Genomic DNA, 12,563 nt, shown 5'->3' on the forward strand with positions numbered 1-12,563 from the left:
GCGCATAGCCGGCACTGCAGGATAGATGAAACAACTGTCTCCACACATGCACAGAAACATGCCTACTACATCTGACAGAGCTGGAAACTGTGAAATGGAAATGTATGCGTACAACCTCACATCCGTCATGTAGTCCAACTGTACACTGTCCCGCAGAAGGATCCAGCACCTCACAAACAGTCACAATGTACATTGCCATACAGTCTGCATGTAAACCAGAACAATGCACCAACACATATGTCAACACAATATCAACATGCATCTCCCCTTCACATTGCAGAGGGGCACACAACACCTCCAGCAGAGCACAGAAGACAACACATCTGTGATGCCGGAGAGGCCCACCACACCGTCGCCCTACAACAGCCCATGGATATCCCATGCAAACCACCACCAGGACCAGGGCAGACAAGCTACTCAGAAGAGAACACAGAGCCTGCAACAGACCACACAGCAGGAAGCACACTCAAGCACAGCTGGCTCACAACACTTCACCCACCCACACATGGCACCCCAATGCCAGGTGTCAGCAAGCCAAAAGAAGGTGGCCCAACAGGTGTGGGTGGGTGCCGAAACCATGGAAGGCGAACTAGAACACATATGTTGGTGTCTATCACCCTCAGGGACTACCCACACCACACAAAGGAGACCCACACTGCCATAGAGACACATGAAGATGCACATTCACAGTACAGAACCACACCCAGGGGCGCGTAAATAGCAGTCACACACGTTGGCCCTGCGTACGACGGCCCTGGCCACTCCCCTTATGAATTGAGTGAGTGACGACAAAGCTACATGTCGAAGCTCAAACCCGCTGCCTGCGGTGACATGTCTGCATCCGATGTACACAGCACAATGTAATTTCGTAGGGCACAGGGTCCTCATTCATACAACAAGTCCACAGGGACACACGTGGACATCATGTTGTACTGGCTACAGACACGTGCGCCCGGCCCCTTTATTGGCAGGGACACATGTACAGTGACGCCTGTGCTGGATGTGTTTGTGTTGAGTGCAAGCCAGCCCGCACGCAGTGCTTGGTGCTGGCAACCACTTGAACATTGACACCAGTGCAACGGAAACTGAAAACACCTGCATGACAGAGTGAACTGCTGAGCAACATGGAGGGAGCCAGAGAAAATCCAGAGGTAACACAACATGCAAACAGAAGTGTCCATGAGTTGCAGTGCACTGAGGTAGGGGCACCACTGCTGAGCACGCCCAAGTGAAGAAAAAGTCTTGAATTGTGTCCCTTCGAGACATTCCTGATGCAGATGCAGTGGGTTGTGTTAGACCTGCATCATCTCCCTCATCAGCGTCCCAGGTCTCCCATACTGCTTGAGGTGACATTGCTGCGCAATCTCTCCACAACACAAAACTCAATCAGTAACAGATGATGGCTTGTGGTGCACTGAGTCAGTGGTACCTGAAGTGCTGAGCAGGGTATCCGACTGATGATGGCATCCACGACAAGTGTGAGCAACTCCGTAAGTCCGTCAGGACCACCGTTTCGGCGGTTGGTGGTGGTCCTGGCGGTTGTGCCTCCTGCGGTGATACGACGTCCGGGTCAGTCAGGCCTCAATTTGATGTGTGAGCCGTGGTGGACCGCAGTTGAGGCCAGAGGCAGCGGACAGTGCAGGGTCACAGACACATGGCATTGATGACCCTGTGGCCATCGCCTCAGAGGCCATCCAATATCTCAGAAGAAGGGGTCCCGGACCTGACCAGCACAGAGTAAGTGACCCCATATGCACAGTGGCTGGCACAGGCACCCTACCACGGGACGGTGACTTGGGGTGCACTGAGGTAGGTCCACGCGCAGTGAGCGGGTCCTCATTGATGTCCAAGGTGAATGTGGCGTAGGCTTGCGGGGGACAGAGGAGGGTGTTCTCCAGGGCACGATGCGTACGGTCTGATGTTATCAGGCAGCAGCAAATGGAGGAGTGTAAAGTGCCAGCCTCATTTTCACCACCAATTTGGTATCAGCTCCATGAGGATGAACACTAGCCCCTAGTCCATAGACTCAGACGCCACCAATATACAACCAGACAGTGTCCATGAATGTCGGGGAACAGGCTTAGTGGCACCGGTGCTGAGAGGGGATGCAGTCTGCGATGATGCCGGCACACTGATATTAACTCTGCCATTGCTAAATCAAGACTCTGTGACCTACTGGACCGCAGTGTGGGCCGGAGGCAGCGGTCAGCAGTGGCCCACACGTACCTGTCGTTGGCTCGCGATGCACAGAGTTAGTGACACCAGGGCAGTTGTCGGTAGTGTTCGATCACCTCCGTTACGTTGATCCTGTTCCCTCCGGACTGCACCGCATCATCTTGCATGCAAGGAGATGTATTCTGCCTTTGAATAATCGATATTCAGTTCCAATTCTGTGACCTACTCGTGCACAGTGTATGATGAGGGCAGTAATCCACGTAGGCCCACAGACACGTGTGGTTGGAATGCTATGCACAGATTTGGTGGCACCACATCGAAGGGAGTATAGTGACATGAACTCTGCCTTAAATGATGTTCCCTGCCATATGTAATCAAGACTCAGTTCCAAATGTGTGTCCTACTTGACCGTGGTGTAGGCTGGAGGCAGCAGTAGAGTACGTCAACGAGAAAGGACTAAAGCGGGCCTCTGTCGTGGAGCCTGCGATGGTCTGAGAGGCTGCCAAGTTCGCGGGCCTCGGGCTTGGAGCTTGCGCCTGCACGTGGTGGGCCCTCCATGACACATGCCGGTGTCGGCAGGTGATCAGTGTGGCCTGGCAGTGCGGGGGCGGGCCTGATGGGTTCGGGGTCCAGCGGTCCGGGGTATGGCATGCACACAGGATCGCAGGCAACTACGCTCATGAGGACGGCATCGGCCTCGTGGCGTGGTGAATGGCGCCACCCTGGAAGAGACGTTGGGATTTCCGGAAGAGGACCACGCCCAGGGCTACGTGCTTTTTATTCACACCCCTACGCTGGCCTGGTGTACGCCGGGCCATCCCACTCTGCTCACGCTTGGGGGGCATAACAGGCAACATTTCCGCAAAATCCCCCACTGGCCGAGGTGACATGGTTGCGTCCACTGTCCACTACACTCCATACACCAGAGGTGTATTTTCCATGGATATGGGTGTGTTCTGCATACTGCGGTCTGTCCAGCACATCTCCGCCACTCTAGGCATTGTGTAGTTTCCCAATCATGGTTCTCCTGCATCCTTCACACATGCCTGGTTGCCACCTCTCCCCACATTCGGCTAGTGTGTGGCTGAGGTGCCATGCCGTTGATGGCTCATGTTCACGGCTGGCCCAGGTTACCATTGTGAGTTGTCCTGTCATGTCTGGTGGGTGGGCATGTTGTTTTTGTGGTGTGTGCATTGCCAGAGTTGTGGGTTGCATGGTTGTGGAGTTGAGGTGAGTGGGGTGTTCATTTGGTACTTGCCAAGGGGCTGTGCATTTCCCTTGGTGCCATTCTGGGGATGCTGGTTGCTGATGGACTGTCGGAGGATGGAGCGGCACACTGGCTGGGTTTTTGGAGGCGATATTGGTGGAGGTTCCACGGTGTTCGGTTGTTGCCTGCACATTGATTCGAGACGTGTGCTTTCTGTTGCTGTGATTGTGTGCTGTGTCGGCAGGGGGCACAGGTATGAAATGTGTGCTGTGGATTGCCCACAACACGTGCGTGCATCCAGCTATGGTGTATGGTCCTTGCTTGGTCTCCAGCGGATCCTGCGCATTATGTTTGATGTATGGGGACTGGGGTACCAGGCTGTGGTGATGTCCAGGACAGGTGTGAGTGACTTGGATGTGGCTGGCTGTGTGACTCCTCCGACTGTGGTGGGTGTTGGTTGGGGGGTACCAACAGGTGCAGCACAGCCAGCAACTTTGTGTGGGGTGGGATTTTGGTTGTCTGCTGTATTGGTGCCGTCGGCCTGTTTTGCTGTTTTTTTTTTGCATATTTATATAGCGCAAACTCGACCCGAAGGTATTGGAGCGCTTTACATAGCACCGTATTTACATTACACATTCAGGCACGGGGAGATGAAGTGATTTGCCCCAAATCACAGGAAGTGGACGCGACCTCGAGGCTCGAACCCTGGTTTCCTGCACCAGAGGTGGTAGCAGTTGGTCATGATGTGTGCAATGGTTGTCCTTTTGAGCCTGTATTGGGCAATGACATTGTCAGGTGTTGGGTCTGTGCTGCTGGTGTGTTTCCTGGGGGTCCGCTGTATTAGTCAGCGCTTCCTAGGTGGTGGTCCGGGGGGGTGTTGCGAGTACTGTATGGGGTCCTGGGGTGGTGGCGGTGGGTGTTGTGGCCCTCTTCGGTGTCCGGGCCGCATGACAAGTGTCTCCATAGCATCTGCTGCCCTTCCGATGTGGCTGTGGGCTGTGCTCCCTTTTGTGGTGCAGGCTACGGTCCGACTTAGCACTAGGTCAGAGCAGGTGTTATTTTCCTGCTGCTAATGCACCTTATCACCTGTTTTGTGTTCTTATCGCAGTTCTGGCTGTTCGTTGTGAATGTTGTAGAGTTGTGTTGTCGCTGCTTTTGGCACAGGAGTGCCTACTCTGCATCTCATTAGCGATAGTTGCGGGGGTCATCCGTAGTGATGTTTTTTGCGGCTGCTATCGCGGGTAAACTGGTGCTGTGGGCTGTTTACACCAGCTTGTGAATGGGGCGATAAATGTATCACAACTTTGGATGTGATAAAGTGCCGTTAACTCTGCGATATTTCCTTGTGAATATGCCCCTTTGTGTTTTTAACATGAAGCTAGGTCAAAATGTATATTCTGGTATAAGAAGTGTGTGGAATTATGTATTTTTAGTCTATTTAAAATGTAAACTGAAGCGCTAGTATAGGTTTAAAGTCTCCATGAGTTCTTATTGTCCGGGTGTCAATGTACTTACTGTTTGAAAATAAAGTAAGCTCCAGGAAGTGTGTGTTCAAAGTAACCCTGGGCGTAGTGGGGCTACGCGGGCGTCTGCGCATGCGCATTTGTGAGAAGAAGTTGCCATCAACCAGGAAGAGGGAGCCCCGGGACGCCGCACCGCAGGTAAGGCATTTTACTTACTTTAAAATTCTTTAAATTATTTTAAAATGAGGGCAGGCGGGCGGCGGGTGTCGGGAAGCTCTGCTTCGCCGTGGCGTGTGCGTAGCGCTGCCTGCTATGCCTACTTCGTAAACCGCGAAGCAGGCAGCGCTACGTACACTCTGTGGGCGGAGTGGAGCACTACGCCCGGGCTTAGTTCAAAGGGTAGGAAAGAAAGGGTGGGGCTTGAGGTGCTTAAAAGAAAAGTGTTGTTGTGTTGTGGAGAACGACTTTGCCTGTTTGCCTGTGCTGAAATTGTACCGGGACATATTTAGCATCGCCTGCACTGTTGTCTGCTTTAATTTTAAGCAGTAACATGCAGGCAGGGAGGGGACCTTTTCATTTATTTTCACCTCCAGCTGGGCCAAAGATGAAGGCCGAAGTTAAGTGCCCTTTAGGCCTCCTTTTGCTTCAATCTGATACTGGCTGGGTGTAGTCTGGAGGCTCACACTTGCATGCAAATGGAAAGGAGGGAGAAGAAAGGCTCACAGCTTGTTATCACATCATAAGTACTTAAGAGAGGCAGACTTTTGCCTTTGTTAGTCCCTGTATATAAGAGAAATGCATACACTGTGAGAATGTCAGATGTGTTAGTCTTTCCCAGTATTTACACAAATAACAAAGTAAATCTGAATATTTTATTTCTTTTTATGGTGCTACTCATTGCATTTCAGGCTGTCAGAGCGTGTTACATGATATAATATCATAAACTGACAATAAATCATGTATGTGAATCAATGTACATGACATTTGTTACATAAAACAGTGAGGGTTACAAGGTGCAGGAGTCATATGTCCTTCATAGCTCACTGTACTATATTAGAAGGATCACAATTTATGAACTGCAAGTAACACAAGCATTGGCAAAGTCATTAGGTCTCACCTGTGCAAGACCTTTTGACTTTGCCAATATGTTTTAGCAATGTTTTACACCAGAGTGGCTGCTGTTCAGCATGGCTGAAAGTCAGTTGGGTAAAGAAGAGTGGCATGGAGGGGAGTGTCATGAAGTGGAGTAGAGTGGACTGTTATGGAGTGGCGTAGAGTAGCCTGGATTTGTATACAGTAGAGTTGAGTGACTTGGAGAGGCTAGGAGAGAAGTGAAGTGGAGTGTCAGGGACTAGCGTACAGTGTTGAGGATTGTCGTGGAACGAATGGTGTCATAGAGTGGAAGGGCATAAAGTTGAGTGGCGGAGAGTGGAGTATAGTGTCAGAGTTGAGTAGAGTGTTGAAGAGTGGAGCGGCATAGAGTGTCTTGGAGTGGTATAGAGCAGAGTGGAGTGGCATAGAGGGTGTTGTAGAGTAGTGTGTCAGAGAGTGGCATAGAGTGGCGCAGAGTAGAGAAGTATACCATAAAATAGAGTAAAGTAAAGTGGCATAGAGGAAGTTGTATAGATCATTGATTAGTGGTTTAGTGTCATGGAGTGGCATAGAGTAGAACATAGTGCTGGAGAGTGGAGTGGCATTTAGTGGAGTAGAGTGTCAGTGGAGTAGAGTTTAATGGAGCAGAGCATCATAGAGTGTAGTGTAGTAGAGCAGCTTAGAATGCATTGGCGTAGAGTGCAGAGTCGTAGAGTGGTGCAGAGTACAGTGGCATAGAGTACAATGGTGTAGAGTGATGTAGTGAGCTGTGGCATGAAGTGCAGTGACAAAATAGAATGTTGTAGAGTATAGCAGTATAAAGTGCAGTGGTGCAAAGTAGCTGACATAGGTGCAGTGGCATGGGTGTGCTGATTTTGAGTAAAGTGGTGTACAGTGCATTGGCGTAGAGTGCAGTGGTTTAGAGGACAGTGGGATAGTGTAGCCTGCCGAGATGTAGAATAGCACAGAGTGGAGTAGAGTGGTGTAGAGAGCAGTGGCATAGAGTGCAGTGGCTTAGAGTAGATTGTCTCAAAGTATAATGAAGTGGTCCAAGAAGTTGAGGCTGACATGTTAGGCAGGTACATCCATATAACTGGGTCTGTGGATGGTTGAAACTGGTCTTTCCTCTCAACATACATCCCCCGACCAAAACTGATGAACACTCTATGTTGCCTGACCTCTCTTCTATCACAGAGAGCTGTGGGTACATTTTGTATATTTGTCAGGAGAGGGGATTTGAACATGGTCATGTACCGAGACAGGGACACCTGACATCCACACAGACCTCCAACACAAATAACTCTCGGACTTACAGACTGTGTAGCCTCTCTGGAGCTAGTGGATGTGTGGCACACTCAACGTGGGGATGATAGAGCCTTTACGTTCTTCTCAGGTGCCCATGGCTCATTCTCACGCATAGACTACCTTTTTCTTCCTACTATAGACATCCATGATGTCGAGGGCCATACATATCCTACCTAGTGGAATAGTAGGGTGATAGCAGATGACTCACCACTCTTACTCTGCTTCTGTGGCAACAATGGAAGACAAAGGGGTATGTGGAGGCTAAACACGTGGTGGCTGATGGATGATGACTTTATTGTGGCCCTAAGATGGATTTGGGCCACTTTTTTCGCACTCAATACCAAGTGAATTTAATCTGCAGCCACACTATTGGGAGCCTTTAAGGCAGTGATATGGGACAGGGCCATGACCTATGTTAAAGAATGAGAAAAGCTTTGGAAGCCGCCATTGTAGAGCTGGAGTCTGAGATTATCTTGGTTGACCACGAGATTCATAGCCAAGTGCAGACGTTCGATTAGAGAAAGCAGAGATGAAGCAAACACAACTGCATAATTTATTGATGGACATGATCACAGGGCTTTGGATGGCCTCGTGGAGACAGCCAAACTGCTTTATTGGCTGGCCACTAGCAAACTCCCCCATGCTCATACCTATCCTGAAGTATCCAGGGGGTTAATGCGTTGACAACAGTGAAGGATATCTCTGAAGCATTTGTAAATTATTATGGTGCACTATATGCTTGTTACTCCCCTCCCCAAATCGAACAAATACTCTCCGCACTCTCAGATCTTGCCATGAATAAACTTCAACCAGGAAGACCATGAATCACTGGCGGCACCTATCTTTGAGAAGGAGATCAGGGTTGCATTTGGAGGTCTCAATTCTGGAAGACTTCGGGCCTGAATGGGTTCTAAGTTGTATTTAATGAGACATTTGCCTCTGTGGTAGCCTCCCTCCCACTTGCTGTCAATCTTTGAGGAAGCCCTCCAAAAGGGACGAATACCTAGAAATCTCAGTGAAGCCACAGTAGTGGTTCTTCCTAAACCTGGAAGACTGTCCGATGCCTGTTTCTCCTATTGGTGTATATCTTTGCTTAAACCTGAACTCAAGGTCTTGGTGAAGGTCCTTGTGAGTCGTCTCGCGCTCGTCATCCACACCTTGGTACACAAGCACCAAAACAGCTTCAAGACCGGCACTGCATCAGATGCTTCCAACTGGCACTGGACAACTGTCGGACTGGGAAAGCCCTTTAGCACCATTTGGGCTCTACTTTGAAAAAACATTTGATCTGCTAGACTGGGATTTATCATTACGGGTTCTGCGGTAAATAAACTGGGGGACTGCTACAAGTCATATGTTAAAATTTTATACACAGCCCTATGGGCCAGAGTGTGAGTAAACGGTTTTCTGTCCAAACCCTTTCACTGCAAGAGGGGGACTAGGCAAGGGTGCCACCTGGCCCTAATGTGTTTGCACTGGCATTAGAATCCTTAGATGAATGGATTCGGAGAGGTACATTGATACAGGGGTTTCAATGGGAAGACACTTAAGAGGATTGTATCTCATTGACGGGCAAGATGGGGGGGCAGGGCAATATCACAATGTGCGGCAAAGCTCTGGAACAAACTGCCACTATCTATGAAGCTCCAACTCAACCTGCAGCTTTTCAGGAAGAGCTTGAAAACCTTGCTGTTTACATCTGCATAGGCCTTGATCAACCATAGTGCACCATTCCTGTCCAAACACCCAGCGCCAAGACGCCATGGCATTAGAGCGCTATATAAGCATATATACATAAGCATAAACATTGCATGCCAATGATACACACCTGTTGTTGACTGACCTGTCATCCTTGGCGATAGACTAATTCAAATACTCAACATATTTGTCTCTGCTTCGGGCCTCATGGTAAACTGGGCTGTTTCTCTCAGTACCAGTGATGGGGGAGATGACAATAGCGACAGGCTGTCACAATTACACCTGTGCAAAGATGGTTTCTGATATTTGGGGAAAAACAGTTCCATATTTGTATACAAACACTGGGGAAATAACATGGTCCCACTTCTTGACAAAATAGGCCGCAGCCTGAAATGATGGTTGTCACTCCCACTCTCCATCCATGGCAGGATTGCACTTTATGAATGAAGATACTACACCGATTATATATGTTCTGCAAAATCATCTAAAAAAAAAAATTAAAAATAAAATAACTACCACAAAAGTGAAGGGTTTAAGGGAATTAAAGACCTAATACAGCTAAAGTCCCCAAGCTCAACAACTATACTACCCAAAAAACCCAGAGGTCTATTTAACTCCTACTAGTCTAAATAAAGTAAGTATAGAGATTAGGAACCACTAACTCTTAAGAGAGGATTACAAAGTAAGAAAGAACCCTTCTGAGTGGTTGGAATCCCATCAAACACAGGAACTTGATCAAACTTATCATCTGGGTTTCCATCCTTCAATCCACATGCCCTCTTGATCATAGAGGGATCAATCAGTGGAATATATCATGAAGGGGGTCTGAAGACGAGACCTGGAAAAACTAACAGATGTAAACGGACCTAAGTAAGTCCTATCTAATAGTGTTAGATGGTAAAGAAAGAAGGGTGCAGTGCAATAAGAGTGAGTGAATCTAAAAAGGATTTATAGCAGAAAATGTCTTTATTGTGGTATCTGTTATAATCCTAGATTAAAAACAGTGCATGGAGGCAGTTTCATAAGTCACTGCCTACTTGTATGGTCAATATGTTTCAGCTTAGGGGACAATTAGTCCTTAGCTTTCATCAGGACCTGTTTATCAATTTGCAACTGCATACATATTGTGCAAGAGAGAGCAACTAATATATAACGTGTAAATAACGTCACAACAAATTATAAGGATATGTTCGTAGAGGATTGAAATCAATACAACCTCACATTCCCAGTGTATATCCTCTGTGTCCCCGGGGTATTATTGCACACGTAGGATACGAGGAATGGGCCTCACCTCGCCTGGAAACAACTCAGCTATACGAGGCCCCGCTCTCTCCGTCGTTGCCCCACGCAATGCCTGAGCTGGGGCCACAGCTCGTATATCCTACGGGTGCAATAATATCCCGGGGACACAGAGGATATACACTGGGAATGTGGGGTTGTATTGATTTCAATCCTCTACAAACATATCCTTATAATTTGTTGTGCCTCCATTAGGGGTGGGCGGAATTTGCGAAATCCACTTTCGCAAATTATCGCGAAAATGTTTAAAATTATCGCAAACAAGCGGAAATATCGCGAAGATGCGGAATTTTTTTCCCGCATGTTCGCGAGATTTTCTGCATGCTTGCGGGTCGCCAACTTACCCATGTGTTTGCTCGTGGGCGCGGCCATCTTGTTTTGAGTTGTCTCGCGGTGCATGATCGCGAGAAGAAAGACTTGATCGCGCGACGCATGACGTCACTGCGGGCGCGAACTGTCGCGAGACAGCGCAAATTGCTAAAAACAATCCAACATCTCATGGAGAACGCGACTGGATCAAGAAAACTTGTCGGCGAACGCAGGGATTCAGGTAAGGCGATCGCGCGCGCGCGAGAATGTATTATTCTACAGCGCAAGCAAGAAACAAATTATCGCCAAGCTGCGGAAAGCAGAAATTTTGACATTTTCGCGCTCTTCACGGAACGCGAAAATGTCAAATTATCGCAATTTCCGCAAACGGAACGAAATTTTCGCCCAGGCCTAGCCTCCATGCACTGTTTTTAATCTAGGATTATAACAGATACCACTCAGAATGGTTCTTTCTTACTTTGTAATCCTCTCTTAAGAGTTAGTAGTTCCTAATCTCTGCAAAATCATCTGCCAGATATTCCAGAGGAGGACTTTAAGAGACTCAGACCATCCTACAGGACATTTATATGGGCTGGGAAAAAACCGAGTATGGCCCTGGCAAAATGTGTCACTGGTCCTATGATGGTGAGATGTGAGCGATTCTACTACTGGACTGCACATATGACCATTATTAACGACTGACTGTTTGGTGACAGGCATAGCACTTCAAAGATCCTGGGGGGGTCTGCTTTGGGGAGACGGGTGCTACACATGACAGTACCACGATTCCAAATGCACTTCCAGATGCCACCAAAGGGTCGTTACAGGCCTGGCAGAGTGTGCTTAAACACATAGGATTGTTTGGAAAATCCACTCAAGCAACACCGTTATGGGAGGTCTCAAGGCTGACAAATAGAACCATGGCCAAGCAGTTCATGGGATGGAATCGCCTAGGCATAACTTACCTGGGAGATGTGTGGACAGGTGCACATATGAAGTCTTATGAAGAGCCCAAGAATGATTACTCATTATATAACTCACAATTCTTTCAGTTCCTACAACTCAGGAGCCTCTTAGACCCACCCGGCGAACATATACTGACCCCCTACTGCAAAATAGACCTCTGGAGGCCAAATTGATGCTAGGGGAAGTAAAAATCTCACATATATATAGCTCCTAGGTCCTAAACACCCCAGGCCTGTTGGCTGCATGCTGACATAAGTGGTAGGAGGGCCTGGGAGATGACGAATGGAGGGAAGGTACGATTGCCCAATGAATTCTGGCACTATTGGCACGCGACCATCTGATACAATTTAAATACCTTCATAGAATATACTATATCCCTGACAGATTGTGGCAAATGGGCCTTAGTTGCTCAATGGAGATGGGCTCCTTCCTTCACATAACTTGATCATGTCCTGAGACACTACATTTTTGGTTGTGGGTGGAGGAGACATTTACTGCTGAAATGGGAATGCCACTGGGGCTTTCCCCTAAGACACCCTGCTGTTCTTGCTAGAAGCGGAGGGTAGTCCATGTGGTGGTAATGGTCTGCATCCTGGTCAAACAGGACATAACCCGCATATGGGGCTCCACCACCCCACTATCCCTCAGTGAATGGAAAACTAAAATGAATAATTATGCCTTTTATTGAGCGGGGGTGTATTTGGCCTGGGGCTGCACTTCCAAGCATGACAGAATATGGAGGAGACCCATGTTGGACTACTCCTCATCACAAGGACCAAGCCATTTTATACTACTTCTCATACGCATACCACGTCGCACTCCTTCAGACCATTGCAGTACACTCCATGCAACATACAGGACAACAGGGTGGGGCATAGGGAATGGCCTTACTAAGCTAGGTTTTTCTTCTTTCTGCACTATGCCTGAGCCTCATGATGTTATTCCTGATGATCTGCATAATTCATTCGTATGCTGTCTGATGGCACTTCCATGATCTATCGCAAATATCATATTCATGGAATATGCCTTTTTGTTTGTATGAAATTCAA

Source organism: Triturus cristatus, chromosome 11, assembly GCF_964204655.1.
Source record: "Triturus cristatus chromosome 11, aTriCri1.1, whole genome shotgun sequence".
Taxonomy (NCBI): domain Eukaryota; kingdom Metazoa; phylum Chordata; class Amphibia; order Caudata; family Salamandridae; genus Triturus; species Triturus cristatus.